Source organism: Arachis hypogaea, chromosome 15, assembly GCF_003086295.3.
Source record: "Arachis hypogaea cultivar Tifrunner chromosome 15, arahy.Tifrunner.gnm2.J5K5, whole genome shotgun sequence".
Lineage (NCBI taxonomy): Eukaryota > Viridiplantae > Streptophyta > Magnoliopsida > Fabales > Fabaceae > Arachis > Arachis hypogaea.
The window spans coordinates 88,663,220-88,671,174 of record NC_092050.1 but is presented as its reverse complement, the minus strand read 5'-3'; the positions used below and the strand labels follow the sequence as shown (position 1 = coordinate 88,671,174).

Below are 7,955 nucleotides of genomic sequence, written 5' to 3'. Positions count from 1 at the left end.
AAGAGATGAAAATAAAATTGATCCGGAGAATACAACATCTCCTAAGCCCAATGAACTCCCCATTCTCTTTAATTTCTGTTATTTACTTTAATGAGCAATTCCCCCATTCCCATTTACAATTCTGCAATTTACCTTCAGTCATTTACTTTCAGATCTATAATTCTAGCATTTACTTTCCTGTCAATTACCTTCCCGCCATTTTATTTTCTGCAATTCTCAACTCAAATTCTGGATTCGCTCAACTAAAATAGTCCTCTAATTAAAGTTGCTTGATCAATCAATCCTTGTGGAATTCGACCTTACTCTATTGTGAGTTTTTACTTGACGACAAATTCGGTACACTTGCCGAAGGAAATTTGTTGTGAGATAAGTTTTCCGTGCATCAACCACTCGGCTGTCTATTTCAAAAGAGTATGTTCCTGAAAAAGCATCCAATTTGAACTTCGATGTCTTCAGGAATGGTCTTCCGACTAGGATTGATGATGGCTTCTCTGGGTCATTTTGGAGCATCTCCAGGATATAAAAATCAATGGGGAATGTGAGCCCCTTAATGCCCACTAATACATCTTCAGCAACTCCAGCCACTATAATAATGCTTTTATCTGCTAACACAAAATGAGCTGCCGACCTTTTTAAGGGAGGGAGCCTCAAAATATCATATATAGACAAAGTCATTATACTTACACATGCTCCTAAATCACACATGCAGTCAGAAAATACAGCACCACCAATAGTACAATTAACCATACATGGACCTGGATCACTACACTTTTCAAGTATACCTCCCATTAAAGCAGATATAGAACTACCTAAAGGAATAGTTTCTATTTCATTAATTTTGTCTTTATGTATACATAAATCCTTTAAAAACTTTGCATATTTAGGTACTTGTTGAATAGCATCAAAAAGGGGAACAATTACCTCAACCTTTTTGAATATTTCTACCATTTTGGGATCAGGTTCCAACTGCTTCCTGGGCTTCCTTGCAAGTTGTGGAAAGGGAATAGGAATGGTGTTTTCTACAGTGTCTGCGCCCTTCGGTGCTTCTTCCTGTGATTGAGCTTTTTCTTCTTCACCCATGTCATGTATGTCCTCTTCCTCCTCAACATCTTATATTTCCACTACCTCTTCAGCTGAGGTGTGTTCTGGTGGGCTTGGCTCCTCCTGATTCCTCTCTTGCAATGTGGTTCCAGACCTTAGGGTGATGGCATTAATGCCACCCTTTGGATTGGGTAAGGGTTGAGAAGGAATTCCACTGGAGCTTGCCTGTTGAGTGTTTGAAGTATTGCGTGGTGCCAGCTGAGAGATGAGAGCTTGTATAGCGGACGCTAGGCCATTAAGTGAACTTTCCATGTTCCTTTGTCCTTGTGCAATGGATTGAAGAGTATTGTCACTCAGAGAGAAATTAGATTGAGTGACCTGCAGATCTTGTTGTTGGTTGTGTTGTGGTCCTTGGGACTGCCTCAGGTGAGGTGCTCTATAAGGCTGGTTCTGGTTCTGCTGCCTGTTGTTGTTATTATTCCACCTCTGATATCCTTGATTGTCTCTGCCTCTTCTGTTATTATTGTCCCTCCAATTCTGGTTAGAATTATCCCTCCAATTCTAGTTAGAGTTGTCCTGCCATCCATGGCTGTAACTGCCACCTTGATTGTACCCTTGGTTGGGGCGGTCATAGAAGTTATGAGTGGCTACCACAGTGTTGTCTTCCTGCTGGAGCTGTGGACATTCATCAGTATAATGGCTGTAATCGGCACAGATCCCACACACTCTCTGTGGGACTAACTGTTGGCTTTGCTGTGCTTGTTGTTGACTCAACTGCATCTGCTTCAGTAAGTTGGTTATTTCACATATACTCTGAGCCATAGCAGTAGTTTCTTTGCTAGAAGATACCTCTGCAACAGCCTTTGAGTGGCTTTGTTTCTGCCTGTGATTCCTTGTAGACTCAGCCAAGTCGCTAATCAATTGCCATGCCTCATTAGTGGTCTTGTACTTTTTCATAGACCCATTGCTAGCACTTTCTAATGTGGTCTTATCTTGGGGCCTCATGCCCTGTGTGACGTAGCCGAGCAACACTATCTTGTCAATCATATGGTGGGGGCATGCTTCCAGAAGGTTGTTGAAGCGCTCCCAGTATTCATAGAGAGTCTCGGATTCGTCCTGAATAATCATGGAAATGTCTTTCCTTAGTTTATCAGTAACTTCAGCTGGGAAGAATTTTTCCAAAAATTCTCTTCTAAGCATATCCCAGTCAGAAACGGTTGTTGCGGGTTGAGTGTAGTACCACTCTCTTGCTTTTCTCTCAAGAGAGAACGGGAAAGCTTTCAATAGAATAGAAGTTTCATCTGCACCATTGCGCCTGACAGTAGAACAGGCTGCTTTGAAATCCCTCAGGTGCTTGATAGGCTCTTGAGCAGGTAAGCCATGAAACTTAGGCATCAAGTTGAGCAGTGCAGTCTTTATTTCAAAGTCTGTAGCCACTGCTGGGTGATGCGCTTGAAACGGTTGCATTGTAAAATCAGGGGCTCCAGCCTCTTGGATAGTAATTCTCCTAGGTCCTGCCATGTTACCTACACATAAATCAACCAAAACCGCAGAAAGGGAGCTTGTTTCTTCCTCAAGTGACGTTTCAGATTCGCCCTCAGAGAGGACTAACCAACGCTGAGCTTGCCTTATTCGTGAGATAGTTCTTTCAATCTCAAGATCAAATATTGGCAAGCTTGGATCAGGAAGTGAACACGTCATTTAACGAAAGAAACATGTAGCTCATAGTAGCAAAAATAAAATGAAATGCAAATAAATAAATTCCAATCAATAACTTAGCACTCTATTGTAACTCCCAGGCAACGGCGCCAAAAATTGACGAGGCGGAAATTGATGAGTTAAGAAATTTTTATAAGAGATATGTTGCAAGTACAGTTCTTAACCAACCGAAAATCCACTTATCAATTTAGAAGGGGTTGTCACAAAATTAAAATTAAAATACTAGGAATATAAATCCCAAGTCATCTCCCAACGAGTTGCAGAAAGGTGTGCTATTTTATTAATCGGATGTTTTCTAAAATGGTTTGAGTTGATAAACAAGGAATTAAATCAGAGAAATTATGTAACTTACATAAAAACCTTGACTGGGAGTAGATTAGTTGGAAGCCCTATCCTTGATGGAGTTCTCCCAAGATTAAAATGACAATTGAAGGTTGTTCTGCTTAGTTATCCTTTACTAGGTAGAGGAAAGTCAAGCAAGTTGGAAGGCAATTTCTATTCACAAGTCCTAATCCTCTCCCTTGGGAAGGACTAGTGTCGGTGACTAGAGGGCGATCCAACAATAAACCCAATTATAATTTTTCTCTTGAGTAATCCAACTCGAGGGTTCCTTTCAATCATCCCCCAATCAAGTTATGGAACTACTCGCTCATTATGAATGTAAAATTCACAGAATAAGGAAGGGAAATACTGAAAGTCATAATAAACAATAATCAAAAGGATCAATTAGAAATAAAAATAGTTCTTGTATAAATAAATTCTAGAAATAATCCAAGAGTAACTCTAAGTAAATAAAGAACATGAAAGAGTAAGTGACAAGTAAGGAAACAAACTAGAATGGCGAAGTCTTGAGGGAGGTAATAACTCTTCTCAATGTTCCAATCCAAAAAGCAATAAAATCAAATACTAAGAATTATGAACATGTAGAGAGAAAACCTAGACGAGAGGTAAAATCAGATCTAAAACTAAAACTATGTGGAATGAATGTTGTCTTCTGTCTCTGCATGTTCCCTGGCTCTAATGTGCTTTTCTGGGCCGAAAACTGGGTCAAAACAGGGCCCAAAATCGCCCCCAGCGAATTCTGCAGATCGCACATGTCACGCGATCGCGTTATCCAGGCGTTCGCGTCATCCAGCATTTTGCCTAGCCACGCGTGCGCATCGTCCACGCCTTCGCGTCACTGGTGCAGTTTCCAATCTGCGTAGTCGCGTGAGCCATGCCTCCGCATTACTGCAATTTCCTCTATATCGCGCGGTCGCGTGAGCCATGCGCCCGCGTCACTTCTCGCTGGTCATCTCCTTAATTTCTTGTGTTCCTTCCATTTTTGCAAGCTTCCTTTCCAATCTCCAAGTCATTCATGCCCTATAGAGCCTGAAATACTTAACACACAGATCACGGCATCGAATGGAATAAAGGAGAATTAAAATACAAAATTAAAAGTCTCTAGGAAGCAAGTTTTCAACCATAAAGTATTTTTAGGAAGGAATTATAAATGCATGCTTATTAATGAATAAGTGGGTAAAGATTTGATAAAACCACACAATTAAACACAATATAAACCATAAAATAATGGTTTATCACCACCACATCAAAATAATTAAACTAGTTTCAAGGATGAATTTGAAATCATGTACTTCTTGTTCTTTTGTGATTAAAAACATTTTTCATTTAAGAAAGGTGATGGATTCATAGGACATCCATAGCTTTAAGACATAGACACTTAAACACTAATGATCATGTAATAAGACACAAACATAAATAGACATAAAGCATAGTAGACAAAAATAGAAAAATAAGAACAAGGAGATTAAGGAACGGGTCCACCTTAGTGAGGGTGGCATCTTCTTCCTCTTGAAGAACCAATGGTGTTCTTGAGCTCCTCTATGTCTCTTCCTTGTCTTTGGTACTCCTCCCTCATAGCTCTTTGATCTTCTCTAATCTCATGGAGGATGATGGAGTGCTCTTGGTGCTCCATCCTTAGTTGTCCCATGTTGGAACGTAATTCTCCTAGGGAGGTGTTAATTTGCTACCAATAGTTTTGTGGAGGAAAGTGCATCCCCTGAGGCATCTCAAGGATTTCATGGTGAGGAATTTCCTCATGCTCTTGTTGAGGTCCATGATCTCTTGTTTGCTCCATGCTTTTACCACACCAAACTTAAAAGGTTTGCTCGTCCTCAAGAAAAAGAAGAAAGAAAGTAGTAGAAGAAGTAGAAAATAGAGGAGATGGAGGGAGAGAGTATATTCGGCCAAGGGGGAGAAGTGGTGGTTGTAATGTGTGAAAATAGAGTAGTGTTGAGGGGTTTATATAGAGGTGGGGTGGATGGTAGGTTTCGGCCATTAGGGTTGGGTTTGGGAGGGAAAATAATTTGAATTTTGGATGTAGGTGGGGTTTTTGGGGAAGAGTGGATGGATGTGAGTGGTTAAGGGTATTTGGGGAAGAGGTATGGAGGTGATTGGTGAAGGGTATTTGGGGAAAAGAGTTATGAAAAGTTGTGAAGACGAGAGAAAAAGAGGTGGGGTAGGTAGGGATCCTGTGGGGTCCACAGATCCAGTGGGGACAAGAACTTAGCATCCCTGCTCCAATTAGGCGTGCAAAACGCCCTTAGAGTGCATGTCTGGCGTTAAACGCCAGCTTGCTGCTTGTTTCTGGCGTTTAACGCCACTTCCATGCTCTGTTCTGGCATTAAACGCCAGTCTGGTGCTTGTTTCTGGCGTTTAACGCCAGCTTGATGCTTCTTTCTGGCGTTAAACGCCAGTTTGATGCTTCTTACTGGCGTTTAAATGCCAGTAAGTTCTTCCTCCAGGGTAAGCTATTTTTAATGCTATTTTTCATTCTGTTTTTTATTTTTCAGTAGTTTTTTTGTGACTTCACATGATCATCAACCTAAAAAAAACATAAAATAGAAATGGAAAACAATTAAATATAGTTAAATAACATTGGGTTACCTCCTAACAAGCACTTCTTTAATGTCAATAGCTTGACAGTGAGCTCTCATGGAGCCTCACAGATATTCAGAGCATTGTTGGGACCTCCCAACACCAAACTTAGAGTTTGAATGTGGGGGTTCAACACCAAACTTAGACTTTGGTTGTGGCCTCCCAACACCAAACTTAGTGTTTGACTGTGGGGGCTTTGGTTGACTCTGCAGTGAGAGAAGCTTTTCATGCTTCCTCTCCATGGTTACAGAAGGAGAACCTTTAGTTTTAAATACAAGGTAGTCCTCATTCAGTTGAAAGACCAACTCTCCTCTATCCACATCAATCACAGCTCTTGCTGTGGCTAGGAAGGGTCTTCTAAGGATGATGGATTCATCATCATCCTTCCCTGTGTCTAAGATTATGAAATCAGCAGGGATGTAAAGGCCTTCAACCTTTACTAGCACATCCTCTACTAGTCCATAAGCCTGTTTTCTTGAGTTGTCTGCCATCTCTAATGAGATTCTGGCAGCTTGCACCTCAAAGATCCCAAGTTTCTCCATTACAGAGAGTGGAATAAGGTTAATGCCTATGGTACAGGGTATTAAGAATTTACCAGGATCCTGTTTCTTTTGAGGTAATTTTTGCCTATCCAATGCATTCAGTTCATTGGTGAGCAAGGGAAGTTCATCTTTTCAAGTCTCATTACCAAATAATTTAGCATTCAGCTTCATGATTGCACCAAGGTATTTAGCAACTTGCTCTTCAGTAATGTCTTCATCCTCTTCTGAGGAAGAATACTCATTAGAGCTCATGAAGGGCAGAAGCAGGTTGAATGGAACCTCTATGGTCTCTGTATGAGCCTCAGATTCCTTTAGGTCCTCATTGAGGAACCCTCTAGTGTTCAGAGGACGTCCCATGGGGTCTTCCTCATTGGGATTCACTTCCCCCTCCTCCCTTGTAGGTTCGGCCACACCAAGAAAGGTTATGGCCTTGCACTCTCTTTTTGGATTCTCTTCTGTATTGCTTAGGAGAGTACTAGGAGGAGTTTCAGTGACTCTTTTACTCAGCTGGCCCACTTGTGCCTCCAAATTTCTAATGGAGGACCTTGTTTTATTCATGAAACTTAGAGTGGCCTTGGATAGATTAGAGACTATATTTGCTAAGCTAGATGGATTCTGCTCAGAATTCTCTGTCTGTTGCTGAGATGATGATGGAAAAGGCTTGCTATTGCTAAACCTGTTTCTTCCACCATTATTAAAGCCTTGTTGAGGCTTTTGTTGATCCTTCCATGAGAAATTTGGATGATTTCTCCATGAGGTATTATAGGTATTTCCATAGGGTTCCCCCATGTAATTCACCTCTGCTATTGCAGGGTTCTCAGGATCATAAGCTTCTTCTTCAAAAGATGCCTCTTGAGTACTGTTGGATGCAACTTGCAATCCATTCAGAATTTGAGAAATCATATTGACTTGCTGAGTCAATATTTTATTCTGAGCCAATATGGCATTCAGAGTATCAATTTCAAGAACTCCCTTCCACTGAGGTGTCCCATTACTCACAGGATTCCTTTTAGAAGTGTACATGAACTGGTTATTTGCAACCATGTCAATGAGTTCCTGAGCTTCTGCAGGCATTTTGTTTAGGTGAATGGATCCACCTGCAGAATGGTCCAATGACATCTTAGATAATTCAGACAGACCATCATATAATATATCCAGGAAGGTCCATTCTGAAAGCATGTCAGAAGGACACTTTTTGGTCAGTTGCTTGTATCTCTCCCAAGCTTCATAGAGGGATTCACCTTCTTTCTGTTTGAAGGTTTGAACATCCACTCTATGCTTGCTAAGCTTTTGAGGAGGAAAGAACTTGGCTAAGAAAGCCGTGACCAGCTTAACCCATGAGTTTAGGCTATCTTTAGGTTGAGAGTCCAACCATATTCTAGCTCTGTCTCTTACAGCAAACGGGAAAAGCATAAACCTGTAGACCTCGGGATCAACCCCATTGGTCTTAACTGTATCACAGATCTGCAAGAATTCAGTTAAGAACTGAAAAGGATCTTCTGATGGAAGTCCATGAAACTTGCAATTCTGTTGCACCGTTGAAACTAATTGAGGCTTTAGCTCAAAATTATTTGCTCTAATGGCAGGGATTGAGATGCTTCTTCCATGTAAGTTGGAATTTGGTGCAGTGAAGTCACCAAGCATCTTCCTTGCATTGTTGTTGGGTTCGGGCATGTCTCCTTCTTTTTCAAAAATTTCTGTTAGATTTTCTCCAGA

The 7,955-nt window shown here is 41.0% G+C and overlaps 1 non-coding gene across 1 annotated transcript; it reads left to right on the top strand.

The window, feature by feature from the left end:
- Positions 1-7,412: 7,412 nt before the first annotated feature.
- LOC112752999 (small nucleolar RNA R71) lies at positions 7,413-7,520 on the top strand. Its single transcript, XR_003177403.1, has one exon. It is a non-coding gene; the product is annotated as a small nucleolar RNA R71 (small nucleolar RNA).
- Positions 7,521-7,955: the final 435 nt, after the last annotated feature.